The sequence below is a fragment of the Helicoverpa zea genome, chromosome 10, assembly GCF_022581195.2.
Source record: "Helicoverpa zea isolate HzStark_Cry1AcR chromosome 10, ilHelZeax1.1, whole genome shotgun sequence".
NCBI classification, from domain to species: Eukaryota; Metazoa; Arthropoda; class Insecta; order Lepidoptera; family Noctuidae; genus Helicoverpa; species Helicoverpa zea.
In genome coordinates, this window is record NC_061461.1 from 4,722,071 (window position 1) to 4,748,768 (window position 26,698).

The window sequence follows — 26,698 nt, forward strand, 5'->3', positions numbered from 1 at the left end:
TCGTAATAATATTTCATTCTAAACTACATTCTCTTAAGTGGTTACATACATTTGTTTTCAGATTCCAATGCAGCTGAGAAGTTTGTTTCACCTTAACACAATGGCGGAAAACGATAATATTTCACAAACTGTAACCATTGATTCCTATAGCACCTAATTACAGACTCGATATATTTTTATGAATTCGACAACTAATCACAAATCTCTATTGTATGCACAGTCAAACACAAAGGAATAACAAGGTAGAAAAACATCAGGTATATCGAGTATCAATGCGCAATTTATCTTTTGTGGGAACGAAATGCGACATAGTATCTATTACTGTCAGGACAACATAGAAATTGCATTCAAAACGCAATCGAATATTTTTATATACAATGGTGCTTGAACAAAAAATCCCGGACAATCGCCTTTGTAACTCGAATACTGATCATTATCGGAGTTTGAACAGCTTATCTGTGTCGCAGAGGAGCCGATCGCATACTAATCTGTGATTATACAACTGCCTAATAAGTTTCTCCTCAATTACACAGTAGACTGGGAGTAAAATTGAATATTCAATACGGTATAAAGGGCCCGCTCGGATTATTTCAGTGTTATTGAACACAGTTAACGTTTTATTGATTAAGAAAGTGCGTTGCTTTGTACTATTCATTAATAGCAAGTTAAATTACGGAGTAATTAAAGATTCACTTAATGTGTGCATATCTAGGTTATCGCCTATGTAGCATAGGCAAAAATTAAAATGTGCCCTGTATACCTGTGAACTCATGAAGATTTCTGATATTATGTATGTAGCACATTCCCGACTCCTTCTTTCGTGTCGATGACGTGTCTTATAGTGAGACTACACTTTGTCAGCCCAATAAGCCACGGCCTTACTAAAAATTAAAGTTAAGTAAACACATCGAAGGCGGTTGGAATTTCTATTCACGTTATATAATTTGATCTGTTCTACAAACAACTTAAGATCCTGTACCTTTGTATTCGTTAACCGATGAGCAGAATTCTAAACAGCTAACATGTATCACCAGGATAATAGTACCATGAAACCTTGGCATTGAGTGGAAGCACGTACAGTTCAATAACTGCTTAGATTTCAACACAAAGATTATAAAGTAGATTTAAGGTTTGCCGTATTAGAATTCGTAACGCCATTCGAAACTATAGAAGGAAATAATCACACAGTTCTGTTTTATCTGTAACTTTGTTTCAAATTACTATTCGAAAAATAAATATATGTAGCTATTTTAGGAGATCGAAGCTTCTCTTCTTTAATCTTGTCAATATGGGTGTCAACTACTGCTTCTTAGTTTGACTGGGTTATTTAATTATACTTGGTCATTTGGGCCTTGTACGAGTATCTTATAAGTTCCTCTACATGATGTAAGAAAAACTGTCAGTTGTTCAGGTACTGAGCCAAGGTCCTTTATCCCTAAAAATGAATTTAAAATATACATTGATAAGAATGACATGCTTCCTCTCTATAGTACTAAAGTATCATGATTTTTTGTCGTCAAATAAATTGGAATATCTCGTAAGGTCCCCCGACATTGACGGATAGATCACAGATGGTTGCACAATGGTATCATAATAAGAAAGACGTGATCCTAAGAAAATACTCACAAAATACCAAAATGAATTGATATTTTATAATAACTTGCGTTTATGAAATGGAGGTGCTGACCCTTGTAGGTATGTATTTTTGAGCTCATATCATTCTCAATGAATGGATGCTCGACGTGGAACAACTTGGAAAAAATCCAGGCCTGTATATTACCTACCTTTAGAGTGATTTAAAATACAAAGCTTATACATAAGGCGTGACTCTTCCACATAATGTAAGCTCGTGCCTTCTGTGGGTCAAGAATAGACTAACATAATAGCCAATAATGAAGCGAAAAAGGCTAGCGCATCGTGAAATCCACAAGGCCGCAGACAAGCATCATTCGCAAATCAATTTCAAAGACACCGACTATTGAGATAATCATAAATGATACCATGTCCGCAAAACGTATTGAACTTGAAGGTGTGATCGATCGAGCGTGACCACATAAATCGCAGGAGACTATTAAAACCTCTTGAGGTTCAGAAAACACTGGTATTGAAATACATTCAACGTTAAAATGCACTTTGTAAGGTATCGACGGCGCTTCCCATTCATTTTAACGGTAGGTGTGGCATAACATGCGTCGTCAAGGAATGACGAAATAAATGAAAATCGAATTGTTAAAATTTCTAACGGTCTCTTTGTTGGTTAGCGTGCAAGTTTCATGGCACGTTACGAACGCTCGCTCGGAAATTCTGCAGCTGTCAACTATATTTCGGACCGCGACAGCTAGCCTTTGTCCTCGCACAGATACGACTTCATATAAATGTAGTTTATGTGAAATATACAAAAAAAAAGAATGAACCTCTCAAGAGCTAAGTCTCACGAAAAAAATATTCCGTCTATTGTGATACGTTCTACACAATAAACGTTGGTCGTATCGTTGGCGCATTAAAAAGTATTCATGCGGTATTTTAAAGGTCCACCCATGGCATTGTGTTAAATCGCAAGGATCTTGACACTTCCATATTTGTCATCTTTTCTGAATCGTCTTTAAATTCACCGAGTTTAGTTTCGGTCTTTCCTGCTTTTATATTTGAGCGTTAGAATTGTGAAGCAACATAACTGGAAACAGGTTTAGCCATTGGTCACAAGTAAAGAAGCGTAAAAACAATTGCGAAAGTGTTAATGAACTGCGGGTAATTATTGGAGTTCTTTCATGGTTGGAATTGGAGTCTATTCTTGTTATGGTTGATGGTATTGGGGAAATAAAATCATGGTTTCCATCATGACCGTAACGGGCCGATGCATTGTCCCAATCAAACGGCAATGAGCATTGAGTACAATGACCGCACTTGCTAAATGATGGGGAACAGTCTTACGATGATACTTATTGGTATGCGTCGCGTGGTGAATTGACATTGTCTGTAGTTGGGAATAATTTATTCAACATTGATTTGGTAAATTTTCTCAGCGCATACAAACTATATATCTTTATTTTAGTATCGGAGACAGCTGGCGCACTTTGATGTGGTAACAATGCATATCTACTAAATATATTAAAATTGCTAGGAAATACCAAAACTAAAATAGAATTCAAAACGTTGGTTTATAGCAAATTGTGGAATTATTTAGGTCGCTTTAAAACCTCAGGAATTTCCACAAAGTTATAGCTCCTTTTTTATCCAGATATCTTTTTATAGTAAGTTCTTAAACAAAGCATTTAAAATATGGTTTCATCTTAATTATTTTTAATCATTTCCTTTTAAAAAATATTGTCCAAGAAAGGAATTCTTAGTAGAACGTAATAAATCTGTCATAGGCCTTGTTAGATGTGTGCTTTGATTCTATAACGATCAAAGGAGTCCTGCTACTGAGGAATCTCTATGTCAACTAATTGGTTCATTTACGGCCAGTTTCTTCATCAAAAGTTAAAGTTAAAGTAATGTCTAAAGTAAAAGTAACGGTCAAATACGTTTTTTCAAGGCTAAAGTGACAGCAAAACTAATAGAAAAATTGAATTTGACCGTTACTTTTACTTTAGACATTACTTTGACTTTTACTTTGGCTTTAACTTTTGATGAAGAAACTGGCTGTTAGAGAAGCAGAATAAGCTAAATATGGGATTTCAGAGTATTTTATGAATAGATTTCGTTTATTAAAATATTATTCGATAGTTTTATTTATATTATTTAGCTATTGCCTATTCCTAACCATGTCGGGGTGCGCTTACAGTCTAATCGGTATCAACTTATGACTACCCGTAACACTTTATCGTGCTTTTGAAAACTGACGATCAGCGGAACTTGTTATCCCAAGTAGCATTCGGGGTTCTATATAAGATGTCTAGTCGTTCACATGTACTCTACAAGCTGTGTATGTCAGCTGTACATGAGCTGTATAGCTTGATATAATGCTTTTATTGAACCAGTTTGGGCACAAATTAGACAGCCTTAAGTTCACTATGGCTGTACATTAGAAGTATAATAGCATTATAATAGCAGTTTAAGTAGTAACATCGGACTTAAGGCTGACTTACGGCACTATATGGAACGCAGTGTGAACCATTCAACGTGCATGAGTGTAATAAAGAGTAATAAGTGGCTAAATACACAGCCTTCACAGTTAAAATCGGACAAAAGTACTCCAGTAAGCTACCTTAAATTCACTTGTGTCCTAAATTATTTCCACATTTTCATATATTAGTTTGACAATTGTAAGGAGTGCATGGATTCGGGGCAAACTAACTCCGGCGGATTATTATTATAAAATAACATGCGGTAGTACCTGTTTTATATACTATATCATGTTAATGCCATGGGAATGCAACTTTATCGTGAAATGTATACATATTGACAATTAAAATTTTCACGCGCCTCTGTAAAAACGCTTTATTCATTTTGAAATATTTAAAACTGGCTGAGAGGAAAATTTACATCTTCAGTTTTTGATATTTTATTGGCATTATAATTATACTACGGTAATTAATTTTAACATGAAACCAAAACTCATTCGCTCTATCTGCGTATTTTGTGATAAATCTGCATTAATCTTGTAGATTTATTTGGTAAATATTTTAGGTTACGTAGAACAAAATGGTGGAAATGAAATACGGCTATGTGAACTGTTATATAGCCCTTCTAACAGCCTACAGTCCACATGTGAATGATTTAAACACCTCTGTACAGATAGTAAAAAAAAGGTTATTTTAAGTATCACAAACAAGTCCTAATACAGCTACTGGCTGTATAACAGTCTAAGACAAGTAGACATAACAGCCTTTGGCTTTATAAATGACCAGAAGTGTTCTGTTAAAATGCTAGCTCTATAACATCGAACAAGTAGGCCGTTAAACAGCGGTTGCCGTATCTCTACCCTACTATAATGCTCTTAGTCAGAAAGCTGACTAAAGGATAGTTGTTAGAGTAATATAACACCCATAACCGTATAAAAGTATTACTCTACACTCCTGTAAGTCCCTTAGACAGGCATAGGTGTAATTAATTACAAATGGAACAAAATGCTACTTGGGTCATCCCAAGTAGCATTTTGTTCCATTTAAGAGTACACATTTAGTTCACAGGTGAACTTAAAGCATTACTACAGTTCACTCGTGATGTATTAGCTGCATTATTGTAATTAATTACACCTATGCCTGTCTAAGGGACTTACAGGAGTGTAGAGTAATACTTTTATACGGTTATGGGTGTTATATTACTCTAACAACTATCCTTTAGTCAGCTTTCTGACTAAGAGCATTATAGTAGGGTAGAGATACGGCAACCGCTGTTTAACGGCCTACTTGTTCGATGTTATAGAGCTAGCATTTTAACAGAACACTTCTGGTCATTTATAAAGCCAAAGGCTGTTATGTCTACTTGTCTTAGACTGTTATACAGCCAGTAGCTGTATTAGGACTTGTTTGTGATACTTAAAATAACCTTTTTTTTACTATCTGTACAGAGGTGTTTAAATCATTCACATGTGGACTGTAGGCTGTTAGAAGGGCTATATAACAGTTCACATAGCCGTATTTCATTTCCACCATTTTGTTCTACGTAACCTAAAATATTTACCAAATAAATCTACAAGATTAATGCAGATTTATCACAAAATACGCAGATAGAGCGAATGAGTTTTGGTTTCATGTTAAAATTAATTACCGTAGTATAATTATAATGCCAATAAAATATCAAAAACTGAAGATGTAAATTTTCCTCTCAGCCAGTTTTAAATATTTCAAAATGAATAAAGCGTTTTTACAGAGGCGCGTGAAAATTTTAATTGTCAATATGTATACATTTCACGATAAAGTTGCATTCCCATGGCATTAACATGATATAGTATATAAAACAGGTACTACCGCATGTTATTTTATAATAATAATCCGCCGGAGTTAGTTTGCCCCGAATCCATGCACTCCTTACAATTGTCAAACTAATATATGAAAATGTGGAAATAATTTAGGACACAAGTGAATTTAAGGTAGCTTACTGGAGTACTTTTGTCCGATTTTAACTGTGAAGGCTGTGTATTTAGCCACTTATTACTCTTTATTACACTCATGCACGTTGAATGGTTCACACTGCGTTCCATATAGTGCCGTAAGTCAGCCTTAAGTCCGATGTTACTACTTAAACTGCTATTATAATGCTATTATACTTCTAATGTACAGCCATAGTGAACTTAAGGCTGTCTAATTTGTGCCCAAACTGGTTCAATAAAAGCATTATATCAAGCTATACAGCTCATGTACAGCTGACATACACAGCTTGTAGAGTACATGTGAACGACTAGACATCTTATATAGAACCCCGAATGCTACTTGGGGACATACCCCGATGGCCAGCCAACTGAACCTTGCGAAGCGAAGCTTAATATTATGTTACACGATAGACACGTTTGTCTAGTATTCTCCCAAGTAGCATTTTGTTCCATTTAAGAGTACACATTTAGTTCACAGGTGAACTTAAAGCATTACTACAGTTCACTCGTGATGTATTAGCTGCATTATTGTAATTAATTACACCTATGCCTGTCTAAGGGACTTACAGGAGTGTAGAGTAATACTTTTATACGGTTATGGGTGTTATATTACTCTAACAACTATCCTTTAGTCAGCTTTCTGACTAAGAGCATTATAGTAGGGTAGAGATACGGCAACCGCTGTTTAACGGCCTACTTGTTCGATGTTATAGAGCTAGCATTTTAACAGAACACTTCTGGTCATTTATAAAGCCAAAGGCTGTTATGTCTACTTGTCTTAGACTGTTATACAGCCAGTAGCTGTATTAGGACTTGTTTGTGATACTTAAAATAACCTTTTTTTTACTATCTGTACAGAGGTGTTTAAATCATTCACATGTGGACTGTAGGCTGTTAGAAGGGCTATATAACAGTTCACATAGCCGTATTTCATTTCCACCATTTTGTTCTACGTAACCTAAAATATTTACCAAATAAATCTACAAGATTAATGCAGATTTATCACAAAATACGCAGATAGAGCGAATGAGTTTTGGTTTCATGTTAAAATTAATTACCGTAGTATAATTATAATGCCAATAAAATATCAAAAACTGAAGATGTAAATTTTCCTCTCAGCCAGTTTTAAATATTTCAAAATGAATAAAGCGTTTTTACAGAGGCGCGTGAAAATTTTAATTGTCAATATGTATACATTTCACGATAAAGTTGCATTCCCATGGCATTAACATGATATAGTATATAAAACAGGTACTACCGCATGTTATTTTATAATAATAATCCGCCGGAGTTAGTTTGCCCCGAATCCATGCACTCCTTACAATTGTCAAACTAATATATGAAAATGTGGAAATAATTTAGGACACAAGTGAATTTAAGGTAGCTTACTGGAGTACTTTTGTCCGATTTTAACTGTGAAGGCTGTGTATTTAGCCACTTATTACTCTTTATTACACTCATGCACGTTGAATGGTTCACACTGCGTTCCATATAGTGCCGTAAGTCAGCCTTAAGTCCGATGTTACTACTTAAACTGCTATTATAATGCTATTATACTTCTAATGTACAGCCATAGTGAACTTAAGGCTGTCTAATTTGTGCCCAAACTGGTTCAATAAAAGCATTATATCAAGCTATACAGCTCATGTACAGCTGACATACACAGCTTGTAGAGTACATGTGAACGACTAGACATCTTATATAGAACCCCGAATGCTACTTGGGGACATACCCCGATGGCCAGCCAACTGAACCTTGCGAAGCGAAGCTTAATATTATGTTACACGATAGACACGTTTGTCTAGTATTCTCCCAAGTAGCATTTTGTTCCATTTAAGAGTACACATTTAGTTCACAGGTGAACTTAAAGCATTACTACAGTTCACTCGTGATGTATTAGCTGCATTATTGTAATTAATTACACCTATGCCTGTCTAAGGGACTTACAGGAGTGTAGAGTAATACTTTTATACGGTTATGGGTGTTATATTACTCTAACAACTATCCTTTAGTCAGCTTTCTGACTAAGAGCATTATAGTAGGGTAGAGATACGGCAACCGCTGTTTAACGGCCTACTTGTTCGATGTTATAGAGCTAGCATTTTAACAGAACACTTCTGGTCATTTATAAAGCCAAAGGCTGTTATGTCTACTTGTCTTAGACTGTTATACAGCCAGTAGCTGTATTAGGACTTGTTTGTGATACTTAAAATAACCTTTTTTTTACTATCTGTACAGAGGTGTTTAAATCATTCACATGTGGACTGTAGGCTGTTAGAAGGGCTATATAACAGTTCACATAGCCGTATTTCATTTCCACCATTTTGTTCTACGTAACCTAAAATATTTACCAAATAAATCTACAAGATTAATGCAGATTTATCACAAAATACGCAGATAGAGCGAATGAGTTTTGGTTTCATGTTAAAATTAATTACCGTAGTATAATTATAATGCCAATAAAATATCAAAAACTGAAGATGTAAATTTTCCTCTCAGCCAGTTTTAAATATTTCAAAATGAATAAAGCGTTTTTACAGAGGCGCGTGAAAATTTTAATTGTCAATATGTATACATTTCACGATAAAGTTGCATTCCCATGGCATTAACATGATATAGTATATAAAACAGGTACTACCGCATGTTATTTTATAATAATAATCCGCCGGAGTTAGTTTGCCCCGAATCCATGCACTCCTTACAATTGTCAAACTAATATATGAAAATGTGGAAATAATTTAGGACACAAGTGAATTTAAGGTAGCTTACTGGAGTACTTTTGTCCGATTTTAACTGTGAAGGCTGTGTATTTAGCCACTTATTACTCTTTATTACACTCATGCACGTTGAATGGTTCACACTGCGTTCCATATAGTGCCGTAAGTCAGCCTTAAGTCCGATGTTACTACTTAAACTGCTATTATAATGCTATTATACTTCTAATGTACAGCCATAGTGAACTTAAGGCTGTCTAATTTGTGCCCAAACTGGTTCAATAAAAGCATTATATCAAGCTATACAGCTCATGTACAGCTGACATACACAGCTTGTAGAGTACATGTGAACGACTAGACATCTTATATAGAACCCCGAATGCTACTTGGGGACATACCCCGATGGCCAGCCAACTGAACCTTGCGAAGCGAAGCTTAATATTATGTTACACGATAGACACGTTTGTCTAGTATTCTCCCAAGTAGCATTTTGTTCCATTTAAGAGTACACATTTAGTTCACAGGTGAACTTAAAGCATTACTACAGTTCACTTGTGATGTATTAGCTGCATTATTGCAATTAATTACACCTATACCTGTCTAAGGGACTTATATGAGTGTAGAGTAATACTTTTATACGGTTATGGGTGTTACAATACTCTAACAACTATCCTTTAGTCAGCTTTCTGACTAAGAGCATTATAGGAGGGTAGAGATACGGCAACCGCTGTTTAACGGCCTACTTGTTCGATGTTATAGAGCTAGCATTTTAACAGAACACTTCTGGTCATTTATAAAGCCAAAGGCTGTTATGTTTATCTGTTTAAGACTGTTATACAGCCAGTAGCTGTATTAGGACTTGTTTGTGATACTTAAAATAACCTTTTTTTTACTACCTGTACAGAAGTGTTTAAATGATTCACGTGTGAACTGTAGGCTGCTTAGAAGGACTATAACAGTTCACATAGCCGTATTTCATTTCCACCATTTTGTTCTACGTAACCTAAAATATTTACCAAATAAATCTACAAGATTAATGCAGATTTATCACAAAATACGCAGTAAGAGCTAATGAGTTTTGGTTTCTTGTTAAAATTAATTACCGTAGTATAATTATAATGCCAATAAAATATCAAAAACTGAAAATGTAAATTTTCTTCTCAGCCAGTTTTAAATATTTCAAAATGAATAAAGCGTTTTTACAGAGGCGCGTGAAAATTTTAGTTGTCAATATGTATACATTTCACGATAAAGTTGCATTCCCATGGCATTAACATGATATAGTATATAAAACAGGTACTACCGCGTGTTATATTATAATAATAATCCGCCGGAGTTAGTTTGCCCCGAATCCGTGCACTCCATACAATTGTCAAACTAATATATTAAAATGTGGAAATAATTTAGGACACAAGTGAATTTAAGGTAGCTTACTGGAGTACTTTTGTCCGATTTTAACTGTGAAGGCTGTGTATTTAGCCACTTACTACTCTTTATTACACTCATGTACGTTGTATGGTTCACACTGCGTTCCATATAGTGCCGTAAGTCAGCCTTAAGTCCGATGTTACTACTTAAACTGCTATTATAATGCTATTATACTTCTAATGTACAGCCATAGTGAACTTAAGGCTGTCTAATTTGTGCCCAAACTGGTTCTATAAAAGCATTATAGCAAGCTATAATGCTCATATACAGCTGCCATACACAGCTTGTAGAGGACATGTGAACGACTAGACATCTTATATAGAACCCCGAATGCTACTTGGGCTACTACGAACTAAAAACTGTTATGTCATGAATACCTATAGGTGTGTAGTGTACACAGCATTTTGTACAATGTACTTTACCAGGAAATTATTCAATAGACATTAAATCATCATAGATATTAATATTCGCAGCATAACAGCCCATCTCTCGACGCAAATGATATTATTTATCTATGACCAAACAAAGACAGTCATTACGTACATTCAGCACATAATTACTGAACACTGACTAAAATTATTGCCATGTTCTCCTAAACAAACTGACTTGGACACTCGGACGGGTTTAATCACACCTAAGCCATTAATTGAAGCCACATTTCGTATACAACGCGGTTATAAATACATTTCGCGCTTACTCGTGTAATATTCCTTTTAAAATGTCCCGTCACGTACCTACAAGTAAATTCCTGACGTTCGCGTCCGTGTGAAATTAATAAAGTGTATGAAAAACATTTTTGGGCACGCCTGTATGTGTGGTGGTTACAAAGTACTTGCACTTGAGTTATGAATAATATCTATGCCATTGGATTTCTAACGTTTTTATTAATTAAATTACTTTTATGTTATTACGAAATCACTATCGTGTGTGGTCTTGCAAGTGCCGAACCGAATTTAGATGAAGGTGCTTGCATTTGCTTTACGATATTGCCCATATTCTCTTTCTCGTCTTAAACTTTCCACAAGAGATTGAAATACCGAATCTCCTTGGAGATTCTTAACCCCTTTCATCTGAGGATTAGCAGGTACCTAAGTATTTATTGCCTTTTCTGTTTGGAAAGAAGAACTTCATCTAGCAGTGAGAGAGAAAGGGTATGGGCGTCTGATAGCTTTTAACCATGGACTAACTTTGCTTTCATCAGTGACGTCATCAAAGTCAGTCCTAGTGCTATGCTTATAATATCACTCCATACAAATGCAACAAATTAAGCATGTCATGAAGCGCCACAGTACTACGATAACATTCGCAGCTTGTATTAATCTCAGTGATGACAGTTGGTTTCCGTACCCAAATGGAGGTAGTGTAAGTAGACGACAGGCTTAAGATTAAACTTTCGCAAATGAAACTGTTTGCTAAATAAACAGTTCCATATTTGCAGTACCTATGGCCGAACTTTATTCAATTAATTCAGAGTTCAAATGAGTTGACGTCCTATGATGCAACTTAAACAATGAACATTCCTCGTCCTCATAGTACTTGAGGGAAAGCAAATCCTTTTTACTAGACCAAAGAATAGGTACTCGAGCTTTAAAGAATGAATTGATTGTTAGCGTACCGCACATTGCCTACATGTTACGACTCCTAGATCGAAAGATATCTTAAAGAAGCTTCTAAAACTAAATAATACATTGCCATGATATCTTAATCATTGAGTCAGACGTTCAAAAATAATTTTTAATAGGCCTCTACGCGATGCAAGCTGTTAATTGTCAGTATCGTAATTGGAATCCGATGTATTTATGTCATTTCGTCGGAGCGTATGAATGTGATAGATAGATTCTCACTTCTGATTTGATTAACTGCTCTATGAGTTATAAATTATATTTGATATTTTCATCTGCTGTGATGGATTAATTTAGTTTTCTCAAGTTCAATTGTGGTTGAAATATATTGCTTTTTTACCTGTATCTGAATGAAATATGTTTTGTAATACATTTTTGATAAATTATGTACTATCATTAAATCGATTAATTGTTGCATTCTAGACTTATTATTTATCAAAACTAGACCCGTGAAAAAACACCTAAAACCCTTCATAAAATCTTTCCCAAACAACACCAAAAGAGTCTTATAATATTCTCAAAATAAAATACATTCACACGACAATTTCCAAATCCAGTTAAGTCTATCGTTAATATCAAAAGCCGCCGCCGTTTTATATGACGCAGTTTTAAAGTAATAACCATTACAGTGAGAAGGTGGGTCGCCGTGTAGGTGGGTAGATCTTCACTTGTCCATCTGACTGCGTGCATCAGTGCACATGACTGGGCTAAGGGACGTCGCTTAGTAGAAAATGTGGTGGCTCGTTTTAATTAATTAATTAAGCACCTAAGTTAACCCATTCTCTGTTTGTTTTTGGGTTTTTGTGTCGTGTTTTTCTAGTGGTAAAACGGAATTGGACAAATTGACTTTTTGAAGGAGAATTGTAGGTAAGAAAACATTTAATTACATTACATTAAAAAACCTTACCATATAAACACGATTAATATTTTTTTTCCTTTCGACCCTGGTTGCTCAATGAATTCTCTGATGAAAATTTTATGTAGAACAACAATAATTGAACTATCGGGAACTAAGTAGGTATGAATCAGACAGACCACAAACATCGAATTCGTCACAAGCTTTAAAACATGGAATATGTCTGTTCTCGACATTGCTGGTCCATAAACGGCACACAAGTCATGTTTAAACATAATCTGACTTATCTGCATATTAATTTCGACCACCCCCAAACCACAGCCCAACTGCTACCAAAACTATTAAACACAACAGGAACAAAACCAATATCTGTCAATCCAATCCCGCTCAATCACCCGCTAATCGTCGCTCCCTAAGCCCTCACCCGGGAGCGAACACGCGATCCACCAGCAGAAGCGATGGTGGGTCAATCCACTTTGTTTTTGCACCGCCCATAAAAACAAATTACCTACGCTTCATTTATCGATCGGAATAACCGCGTGCGACTAAGCTAATAAAGGAAGCACGCAACCTCAATAGATACAGTACTGAAGTTTATGACCTCATTAAGTAGATGGCATTTGTATGTCCAGTGTTCATCAAGGATTTCGTTTTTAAAAGGCATTTCTTCACAATTTTTTTTCCTTAAAAGCTGGTAATAAATCAATCGGATTAGGAATCGTTTCAGTAAATTGCAGTGCTCGTAACATCTTATCAAAAATTTTATTTTGGAAAAATCTTCGATTATTCTATTAACCCGATATGAAAACCAAGTGCCATTTTAGTTCGTACGATCAGCTTTTGAAGAAGTCGAACTAAACTGGCAGAACACTTCAGTGTTCTTCAAAAATGAATTTACTTATAATGTGTCGTTATTCCTTGATCCTGTATGTTAAAAAATAAATATTTCTTTCAAAAATATTTAATTTTGCGGATCAGGAAGTAAAGACTTGAACAGATGTTTACACCCATCAAACGGGATTAGGGGATATTTAGCATTGTTTTTAGAAACAACAAGAGTATCGACATGGAGTGGACATCCCAAAACAAAAAATGCTTTTGAAGTCGTGCAGTAGAGATGCGGGGATTAAAGAAAAATAGCAACAGATGTCCACTTTCCCTTAGTTTTATTATTTACGAGTAAGTTTGTTCGGAACTTGCCATAAAATATTCTGTACTTCATGACAGCCGCCGACTTCTGTACGCCGAAATTCGACGATTAAAAAAAATCAGCAATCAAAAATATTGATTGGAAAATTCTCTCTTTATTTTCTCTGAAATAAATCCTATATAATGGTGTAAACTGTATCAACTTTATCCCTTTTGGAAGCAGGCGTATTCATACAGTCTTATTTTTACTCCATAGCATAAGCTCATTGGATGCGTTGCCCAAGAATGCGTTGTCTCCTATACTTGGAGCAACATGCTAATCCTATGAAATCTCTGTATCTATTTAATTTTAACGCGGCGCTCGGACAAAACAATGGTTCAGTGTAAAACCATTGGAAATTTTCCGATTCGCGAGATTTTAGTTACGTATTAACATGTCGAGCCCAACGCGAACACAGACATAGATGACCGCATTTAAATGTGCATACAAAATATCGATGCGGCACAATGCGAATACCGGTATAACAACCAACATAATTCTGCTATCACCAACTGCAAGTTAGAATCTAAATTCAACCTTAGGTACAACGTAGCAAGGTGTTCATAAATTAAAAATTATGTTTTGCGACTGTAGAACTATTTTGGTAAAAGTGTACAATGCTGGACAATAACAGTGACATGTACTTGAATGCAAAGCAGTTTACATGTCATGCCACTTTAACATGGATACTTTATAGGAAGTGCTGCATGCAAATGCACTATTATCCTGACTTATCTTTTGTTTACAAATCCTATCGCTCCCTGTTTAATTAAGGTGCGAGAGATAAAATAAATAGTTTATTGTTTGTACGTGACATTATTCTAATGTTACTACGTACTTTGTGTAACAATACGCCAGCAAACTTATTATATCGACTTACAATTGCACGTAGTTATGCAGAAACGTTCCAACCCACAAGTCACCCGAAATCGAGTTATTGTGATTGAACAGCCAAAAATTTAGCATATGGTTATCTAAACTCAATATAATTCAACAATAAAACCTCTAGTACCTTTACTAGTTAGAATAAAAAAGAATACAACTGAAACGCGTAAATGCTTATATCTCAAATTCAAGTTTAATTTGAGATATAAGCATTTACGCGTACAGTGGGTTGGAACGTTTCTGCATAACTACGTCCAATTATAAAAAATACGCCATAATTTAATGAAAGTCATAATAGCGCTCATTGCCCTTTCCTCCTATCCAACTACTTTGTTGGTGAATACAGCTGCTTCAATTTAATACAATAACAATTTTCTCAAGAGATACTCTGAGTATAAGTTATTGAGTCTAAATGATTCTGCAGCAAACATAAACAAAATCGATAAGAGAGAATTATCCTACAACCATTTTCACAAACAAAACAATTAATTCTACAAAAGAAAAGATGTCGAAAACAGATAACACGATTAATTTATGCATTATATTATCCTTCTTTCAAGCCGACTTCCATTAAAGAAGCTATTAGAGAAACAAACAAGGAACACCCTCACGGTAAAATAATTATCGCTTTTATCCGGACCGAATGAAAACCAAACACACATCTTCTAAAAAAACCTTACTAGAAAAAAAAACTAACCTAAAATCTACCTATAAATGACGTCAGCAAAATTGCCGCTGGCCAAAAACATTTTTACGTTATTTACACAACAATAGCGTGACGGACTTAAAACAAACTTTTTGGACTAATGACGATACCTTTGCCCTATTTTACGAAAGAACGTCTTCAAAAAATCGCTGGTTACACCTGTGCACCACCTGCCTTACTGACCGACTGTCAAATAGTAAAAAAAGTATAAATTCGTATCGCATCCTTGCCAACAATAGAACATCTTTTTTGATATCATAAATAAATATATGTAACATTTTTAGATATTAAGTTATGAAGAAACTTTTATAAACGTTCTAATTTAGTAATAAATGATGATTTTGTACACGTTTGGGAATTATATAACGCTACATTTTGACAATAAATTTGTAGTTTTCTACTTTAATTACAAAATTAATCATTGATATTAAAACAGAGACTGAACACCAGATGTTACAGTAAAAGATTTAGTGCTCCTTATTAAAACTGAATACATTATTATTTTCAGATTAAAACTTCGCCTTATTCTTTTAGCAATTTTACTTATTTCTGTTATTTACGTCCTTTTGAATGAAAAGAGTATGCATACTTCGTTAAAAATTAATTATGTACTATGAAATTACTATGCATTTCAATTGTCGAATTTTCTTGTCCTCATATCAGTTATAAAATAAACAAGGAATCATTATTCCTATAATAAGCAGTTGAGGGTTAATTAAGGCGCATTCAGACGGTTTCGGCCCCGAGGTATCATTTGCTATTGTGATGAGCTCATTGGCTCCTTCGGGGTTCGTATTGTTGTTCCGTTTTAATAGCAAAAATGATAAATGTGTCTATCGGGAGAAGGAGCCGCTGGTTAATATTTTATTGTGATACTTAAAAAAAGATTTTTCGGCCTCATAATGCTGAACAGTTGTTCGATAGCGTATATTCGTTAATCAATTCTGTGAATGAGAAAAATATTGGAATTCTGATACGCACATGTCGCTTGAATTTATTAATAAGTAACGAATTGTTATTTATTGAAGAGTCAGTTTGGAGATATCGTTTTTTATCAAGACTCTCAAAGATATTAATATAATCAGCTAACTCATAACTTCTACAGAAGATGACATTTTGTTTTTGAGGTTTCAATAAGAAACTCTTTAAATCGTATGCCAGATTAAACAAAAAAGCATCTGTAGTAATATACCTACCCACAAAGCAAAGAATACCATAAAAGGCAAAGCAATAATCGAAAGGTTGCCATCTGTACCCTTTATTGAAGCAAACAAACTCTAATAATTCGTAGCAGCGGAGGTATTAATTAGACACCTACGTCAGATACCACTGCGCACCGACGACTAGCGCCGCGTTCAACTAAAACAATATGGCAGAAACCCACTAATTAAACTGTAGAACAAAGAAACAAAACAGAGTCCTTCATAAAACCTTTTAGAACCCCCACGACGCAATGTTCTAAGCCGGTCCGAATAGGCAACATAAAAAACTTTACCCACGTAAGTATCATTCCGCGTGCGATCAACTACGGGCTGCTTAGCGTGATCTTACAAAAAGTGCAACCCTTTAATGGGAAGTCATGGTTTAAACGTCTTAAGCCCGACACACTTTCCATAAACTTAAGTAAGCTCTTACCGTGGATGATACGGCTACCTCCTTGTTTAAATCCTCTTTTGTAGCACCGCAACACTCTTTTGTTATTCACCGAGCCGTTGTAATCCCTCCACGGACTTTTATAAACAATTGCCGCAAAGAAAATTTGTTTGGATATAAGTTGCTGAAGACGTAATTTGCTTGTAACAAAAGAAAACGGCCACTGTTCGCGGTTTTTGTACGGTATTTAACTCTATAATAGAAGTTTTTTCTTTTATCTCAAAATTAACAATGGTTTGTAATTAGTTTGCCGGACTGGGCTTGTTATTCCGCGGTTTTTGGTATTATGGCGAAATAAAAACAAGGAAAGACAACCCAATTAGAAAGATGGTCAGATGTTCCGGTTGTAGCGTATTTTATAAACAAAAGGGCTAATTACGTACAGTGAATACCTGCCATCAATTACGCAAATAAGAATAAAATATAAAAAATGTTTTATTTTCGACCACCGGAAATTATTGCAATGAGTAAATATTGCATATAGTAAATAGGCCCTTTTCTATTTTTTATCTACTTATGTGATCATTGAGCTTTACATAAACTTGATTAATTTTAACAGGATACCAAATTATCATTTAACATGTCTTTCGCTTCCTGTCAAGGTGAACATGGACATCTTATTCATTAGATAATAATTAGTTAAGCTCAGTACAATATCAAGGAAATGGAAGGGTTAGTAATCTTTAATCAGTTATGTCAATCTTAATGAAATATATTAAAATGCGTTATTGTTCAAGCAGAAACCTTCTCATTTCTGACCTTATTTTAAAATTACACAATGGCTTGGATCCACATGTCCGTTTTTTGTCCCGTCAAGTGAGTTAAGATTCAAACCGGCCGACATCGAAAGGGTTGGTTTTACTTTTTTCGTAGCGAACCAAAACTATCGTTTCATCGCTTTTTACTATTCTTGTTTTGTTTACTTATCTATGACATCGAAGTGTTATTTACATAACTCGTTCTCCTATACGATTTTTTGTTAGATAAACATATCGGATGGGAGTAATCTTTGATGTTCCAAATGTAGGTTCTGTACACCTGAGATATGATTTGGTTGGACGAACAAAAGGTATTGTGAATGCACAGTCTCGAGAAATTGTAAAGGAACGAAGCATATGTAGATATTTAGTGTCGTGTTAAATGATAATTAGTAGGTAGTATGGTAATTATCTGAACAACCAATAACTCCCATACACCAGCTTCATATTGTTCGCGAACCGCAAAAGCTTAAGAACTCTGCACTGAGCCGTATCGCTTTACAGCCTTTTTTTCGGATCAAGCAAAACGTTTGCGATCGTTGTCCGCTCGAATTATATAGCAAAGAGCAATCGTTCATTCAAGAGTGTATTGAATAGTCGTTAAGAGAGCAATGGGCGTGGGTCACAATGCGGCCCGTCGCGATATTCACTGCTCATGTCGGGGACCGCTCGACAATTTCAGATCACTCGCATACGAAAATGCATGTAATATAAATCTTTCCGGTGAAGCACGAACAAGTCGACCACACCCACTCGGCCCGCGGACTCGAATACGAATATTAAATTCCAAAGCTACGAAGTCTTTATTTAAAAATGGTACCGACAACTTTAGCTTGTATTCCGATGCGCGTAAGCACACTTTACAATCATCTTAACCCCCTCACATTTCGTCTGAATGGGTATTAATAATTTTAATGCAAGTTCTCGCATTGTGCCTTTAAGCCTTTTTTCCGCGACGTCCATCAATAATATTCGGACATCTGAATGTGTGTTTTAAAGACTATATTGAACGGTCTTTGAAATTATCTCGAATCGCATCTGCATTAAAGTGTTTTCGCATAAATTAGTCACGGGGTTTATTAATGCACCTTTTTGTTTATGCGATGTTAATACGGGTAATAAGATAAAAGATTTTTCTTTACAAAACATTTTAATTAAGAGATGTTGGTGACTAATGTGATGACTTGGGTGTTTATTTTATTTATTTGCATAATAATGTAGCTTTTAACTTGTTTTACAATCAGTTATATTGAAATCTCATTCCTAATCTTGTGAGGACCACGATCACATACAATAACAACTAGTTTTTTCATGTTATAGTAATAAGCTCGTACCTACTTCGAGTACTTACCTTTACAACGAAGGAACTCTCTACTTTTGACTTTTGCATTGTGCATCCTTAAGGTCACGTATTGGCCTTTAGAAACTTTCACAAATACTCAGCCAGCGCTTCCTTTGGGCATGTCATGCCACCATAATTCCATCCTTATGAATTCGTAAATTATGCTTTGAGTAAACAGGTGCAAGGCAATAAATTGGTATTTTGTAGAGACATGAATAATGTTCTCATTACAACTTATCAGTTCCTTCTACGACTAATATAAGTAAGTAAGCCTACGCGTATAATGTAGATTACTCAGTTGGCTGACTGTTGGCCTGATGGTTGGAAAAAAAAATGCTTAAAAAAAATCATCAAAGTTTTCTGTCGATCTGATACCGAAAAAATATGTACCTACCTAATCGTTGTTATATGCGTCTCACATACATGCCCATATGTACTTATCAAGCACACGGCTAAAAAGTCTGCAATGTACCTACTCTAAGTAATAGCTGCATTCTATAAATATCCTTAACTAAATTCCCGACAGTAAGCGCTCCAAACAAAAGTTAATATTGTTCCTCTGCATTATTAGATAATTTTAATAACACTACAAAGGAAGCGGGCTGTCACTCTGATGCGTCGTATCAAATCGCGCTGACATTCAAGTTCAGAGATATCGCCGCATACATGACCTTAGTACCATCGACCCTAGAAGGGTACTCGCTTTTTGAATCGTATTTGACGTATTATGCTCACTTTGGAGTTTTTAGTTAGATGGACAGTTAGGTGTTACGTAATATTGAATTCTTTGGAAAGAAATACAAAATGAATTATAAACTTGGGATAAACATTTTGCATTACCTATACTGCGTTTGCACACAAGCGGATTTACAACTCGATTTTTAATCGTACATGAGTTTCACAATTCATAACTATTGGTACAAACAATGGTATCCGTCGTGCTCAGAAAAAACGGGTGTATACGTGTGAAAAATCCTCTCGTGTGAATGCGGTATTAGGTAAATATTCTAGATAAGATTTATAATCGAATCAAAGATTTCATAACAAACATAAGCGTTAAAAAGCATCTCAAAAATATTAATATCTACAAATAATTCTAAGAAGTATTAACCTTGTAAAGTTCCAAAGTGTTACGAAACCAACACAAAGGTTAACCCTCACACGATTCAAGTTCAATGGTAACGCACAAAGCAAAGAAATTGCGCAAGAGTACAAACATTAAATTAAATAGTAAACGTTCAGTCGCCCACGAGTAAAACGGAGTAACTGACATTCGTAAATTGATTCCCACTATAGAGTGCAACATCACAATAGATAATAACGATGATTATTTAAAAATATAAAGAAGAGACATAAACTATCTATAGGTACACACAGTTTTGATTTGATATAACGGTATCTGCTGTAATATTCGGAAATATTTTTTTATATTTATTGACGTTTCGTAAATACTGTCTGATATCTAGACACACGGCAGTGTGTCCGCCAAGTTCGAGCAAAAAAAGCGACACACCGGCCGTGGGTTATATTACACGAACCATTTCGGGCCAAATTCGACCCCCCTCTAACTCAAAATCTATTTTATTTACACATTTCAAATTTCTAGTATCTGTTGAGACCCCCTCACTTATCTAAAATACAAAATTTCATTAATATACCAATTGTAGGTCTTGAGATATTGACGTCAGAAAATCGCTATTTTTACTATACACTCACTGACTGACTGACTGACTCACTCATCAAAAACCTAGACCACTTCCACTGACTTGAAATTTGGCATGGAGCTAGGTCTTTATGTCAAGGTAAAGGGAAAAATCTGAAAATGGCCAAGTGTGAGTCGGTTTCAAAATAATGAAGGTGTAAAATACCCAGTGTAAATTTATACCCCTAAGGAACTAAAACGAACTAAAGGACAATGGGCACTTTGTATGGGATTTGGTACCCGCTCCAACAGTAACGTATGATATATCATTAGAAAGGTATTTACGTGAACAATAATAAAAACTATGGGGCTTGCCTCAATTAGCTGTCCGATCCGAGTAACGATAAAAATTAAATCGACATAGAAACAAGTATGTCATCCATATATGCAAATTCATTAAGAGGCATATGTCGTCAGTATAATAATTTTAAACTCAGTTAATAGTCATCTTAAATTGTTTGAGATACACTCTATTATAATCTAAAGGTTGTAATAGTCTATGGAGTCATACTACGGAAACACAATCGTCATCTGATTTGATAAAAGTTCAAAACATTTCTGAAAACACAACTAATCATTTTAGTTACATACTATCTTTAAACATACTGGCTTCCATGTACCTACACATTATATGAAATAAAAAAAAACCTGTTATTAAAACACGATAATCATTAAACATTAATTTATTGTAAATACTGAAAGACTTTCATCAAATACATAAGCTATATTCTGCGTGAACTGCAAAGGTTTGCGCACAGACTTTTTTTAAAGCAGTGGGCAGGCAAACATTCTAAGAAGGCCAAATTCTTGTTTTTTTGTTACTTTACCAGTTTTTATTCAATACAGTTGGATTTAAGAACTACATCTACGTTGATGATTTATGAACATTATACATTCTATTAGTCGATGTCACGCGTTATGGACAAGGAATTGGGACTAGTCGTCGTAGTAAACATTTTTTGGCTTGCCAAGACCTACGCAATGGTACTAGAATCAACACTGTTGGACAGGGTACCAAAACGCCCATCGTCCTTTATCTATATTTATCTAATATATCTTCGAATGGTCGTACCGATCTGAAATTCGTTACAAAGGTTTGTATTTAGTCAAAGTAAAGTAAAAATCTGAAAACGGCCAAGTGTGAGTCACTTTCGAAAATAACGAATGTGTAACTTTGATCCACGAACATAATATATGATAACATGTCATGTCAGTCAGTTGGTAAATCTAGTCCATTTAGTTAATCTAGTTCATTTCTTTGTAAGAAGCATAGTACATATTCAAAAATCTGAAAGATAGTATAAATGATACATTTCCTTAACTAACTTAATCATAAGAAAAAAAATAAAATAAACAACCTTGCAAAAATAAATGAAATCCCACCCAAAACAAAAATGTGAAAGGCTGCCAAGTTCGATAATATGGAAATCCTTCGCCTATAAAAGAAGTGAGATCTGACTAAGTACCAAGTTCCATACACATACCTCAGTTAAAAATAGTTACTTTTTAATAATGTTACTTGGCAAGTTTTAATAGAAAATTAAATACTTGATTCATTGCGTTTAGTAGGTTTATAAGAAGGTGTGTGAAAACTTGCCAAGTAACATCATTAAAAAGTAACTATTTTTAACTGAGGTATGTGTATGGAACTTGGTACTTATTCAGATCTCACTTCTTTTATAGGCGAAGGATTTCCATATTATCGAACTTGGCAGCCTTTCACATTTTTGTTTTGGGTGGGATTATTAAGTACAGATATATGTCTAAATATCAGTACATTCAGAATGTTATCAATTTGGGTCTTTAGGAGATGATGTACCTATTGGAAAACCAAGCCAGAATATAAATAATATCGTAACTTTAACATTGAATCTGTTGAGATTAATAGATAAAATCTTTAAGTTCTTTTTAAAAATAAGCTAAATTGCATGTCAACGTGACACAGGTACGGATGCGTAAAAGTTATTACCATAGTAATTACCTAAATTATTACCTCATTGCTTTCTCTTTCCTAGTTTTAAATGTCATGTCTCCAATGTTCTTATATTTCCTCAAAACATCGGATTCGTTCATATAAATCTCCAAATAAAGTCTGTAACAATAAATTACTTACACAAGATACTTTCTATAAATTGCTTCCTTAATTTTGTATCTGCCACTAGCAAAAAACTGTTGAATACCTAGGTTTCAAATGTCGTGAGGTTTCAAGAAAGTGGAGTAACTTTTTGTTCGAATAACAAATAGCTTATATGTTTTTGCTGCAGTTCTGTAGCTCTATGATACTTTCACAAATGATGATTGTAGCAGGTATTTGGGTTTATTTAATTGTAACTCAGATGGTAAGGAACAGACAGGTTAATTTGTTAGTAAGACCTTTTTCCTAGCTTAAGAGCTGCAGCCACAGATTTGTTTCAATAAAATCTTCATATTTTTTATTTCAATTTACGAAATAATAGTTTCTCTTCTCAAACATCCAAGGGAAAAAATTAAAATCTAATGGCAAATAGCCGCACAGACCTAAAAATAATATTTATTGTGCAAGGCAATTCGCGTCGAGTGATCTTCGAGCCTATCATCCACGCCATTTATAATAAGTCTAAAATCAAACACTTTATGATCAACGATTGATGTAATGAACAAACGTACAAAGAAGCTTGTTAGCACTGCAACCCGTGCAAGTCATATAGACCGAGCTTCACTTCCCAGTTCTATAAATGGATCACACATTATACCCATTCCTTCTACGTCCGCACGCATACCCTTCAGTTGTGTTCAACAGTTCAACTCAAGTTTATTTTAGACTCAGTGCTCACTCATTACAATAGCTTATAATATCATTTTTTATAGTTATATCATGAGATTCGTATGCAACCATGCAAGCTTGTATCGGAGTGTATAGATTGGTTGTGGAGTCTAAACGACATCGTGACACCGCTCTTACTCTATTTGTTGAAAGCGTTCTATAGTTTAGGTGCATTAGCTTGAAGTGGGCGCATACTGTTCTCACGAACGCCACTCGATTGTTCCACAACCTCTTAACTATCGGGCTATCGGGCCACGACCCTCGGTTATACAATAAAAACTGACGCTCTGGGGCTAAACATGGGGGTTCTTGACGTGTGTTTTGATTCAAGATGAGCAACATTAATCATAAAATCAGAAAAACTATAATTACATTACGATGACTTCATAAGATCAAGTCCATTTCAACTTTTTGATCCCTTTTGGGGTCTAATGCTTAGTAAACTACGGCCCTAATGGACGTTCTTGGAAACTGGAATTAGGCTAGACTAATTGGAGCATTTAAGAGTACTTACCAAACTATTTTCCAAAACATCGTAGGCAAAAGAAAAAAAAAATGATAAAATGTTCCAAATGGCTGATGTTAATGATAAAAAAGTTTTTATAGTAAAGTTGGCCGCATTACATGTCATCTAAAAATCAATTACGAGCACCTGCTCTATCTTTAGACAAGATTATTTATTAAATTACAGACAAGACAAGAAATGTATAGTAAAAAACAGCAAACAATCAATATAGGCAATAAAAAGCGCTAACTAAAGAACGCGGGAGTTTATTATGGAGATTGCAATGTGCGAGGCAAAAGCTACGATGATTGACAAGTGTAGTCCACCCACAGTGTTGGTGGCCATTCGAACGAAACGCGCTTTTTACCTTTTTTCAAACTTTTTGCTTTATTCACCTTCACAACCCTTCATTTGGAAACGATTAAAAACTCACTGATTGCCTCAGACTTTTTTTTTGGGTGAAAAGTTTTAATTATGCGAATACTAAATGAAGATTACGGCTAACATTGTCTTTTTCTGCATTGTTTGAACCCTGTCTTTCCCTTCAGATTTCATTTTTAACATCATCACCATTTGGATTGAAAATATTGGCTGCGTTATCTAGTACTGCTTAAACATAATCAACATTGCTTAGTGACCGATCATTATTTGTACTCAATGATAAAGATCTATTGAACTTGCGCGTAATTTGTACCCACAATAGGTTGACCTTACCATTATTTTGTCCGTAACGGGTTACCTTAATAACAGACATAACTCTCTCGTTATAGTTACGTGGTAATCGTTTTTCTGTTAGATCATTTTCACTCGATTTACGTTCCGTTACTCACGAATCTATTCGCGATCCAATTTTTAGTATGAGCAATTGTATATTCGGTGATCATACTCGTTATTTGATGTTCGTTTTATGTGTAATGTTTCTTTTGGTAATTGAATTTCGACTGAAAAACAACAATAGTTTTATTTTAGTATACAATTAAATGAGAGAGCTGTTAACACTTGCTATTGGTAAATTGAATGTAAACATATTTATTTTTTTTTTAGTGTGATGACAAAATTAATGAAGTCCGATGAAACTGCGAACAAGCGGAAGTTTTGATACCACAAATGAGTGCTCATAAGCGAGAACTACAAAACTAACACAGAAAATTTGCACCAAGAATGGCAATTTGTAAGAAAAGAAAAGCCTAGAAATCAAAATGGATAGTTTCCAAAATATCACTAGTATCGTTACATACGCAATAGAAAGTAAGAAGACACGAAGAGATTCATTTGTTCCGTGACTAGTACAATAAATTACAGGTTACGTGCCTAAAAATTGGTCACAATCTATGTGATTTTATATTACGAAATTCATTACGTCAGTTGTCATAACATCAATGGCATCATTTGTGAGAGAATAGTGTTGACTATTATCTGATTTGTTCTGCACATTTATTAGGAAGTCTTCAAGCTACTGTATTGTGTGAGACACATTGTTCTTACGCTTTCTAATCTAATGAGAATATTGCGTTAAGTTTACGGATTTTTGTGTTTGTTGGGTTTTTAATATAGCCTTACCTTATACCTACCAATGTTACATACGCGATATCTTGTATTTTTGTTCGATATGGGTATCCAGATGTTTGCTCCTCTTTCAAACAAGATAGATTTTAATGAAACTTAGCAGTAATATAGCATGTAGGTAGGCTAATTTTCATTCATATGCGGGAAGTAGTTAAGCCTGTGTTGTGTTATTATTTGTGCTAAAAAACAAATGAATGATTCTAATCTGATTTTCTACATCTATTGTATTTGATAATCGGGTCATAATTATTTTGCTTATCCTTGAAGAAACGCAATAATTTTACAATAGGTTTTGTTACCAACAATAGCAATAATCTACAAAGTACCAGATTACTGGCGTTGTGTCTATGATCTGAGCTTAACCATAATGGTCATTATTTCCTAAGGCATTAGTATTAAAATCGCTCGCACAAAATTTTTGCAGCAAGACTGCATTTTTATTTTTACCAACATCTGGGTTTAGAATATTACCAATAATACTTGTATAACAATAAACAGAGAAAGTAATTGAACTACCAATAGAACATTGACTACAAAATTTATTGGTCTAGACAAAACTTTAATTCACTTGGGTGTTTAAAAAGTATTTTTGATTTTTAATATTGTTTGGAGCATTACATATTTCAACATAATGTAGTTAAATGTTATGAAACTAGTTCGTTATTTGGATCGATTTTTAGCCGCCGGCTTCAGTTCAATGTTAACAGTAACTGATTAACTAGTAATTTTAAAATCGTTTTGACATAAGGCTTTGGTTATATTGAAGGCGATTTTAGCTGGCTTTTAAATAAGACGTGAATTTATTGGTGCTCAGAAACTTTGAGCATTTTGACGAAAATTAATTACCTAGTTATTTTATTGATTAAAAAATATATGAATTGCAATTTTGTTCCTCATATTTTTATGTTGAGTCTGATAAGTTATTTAAGAAAAAT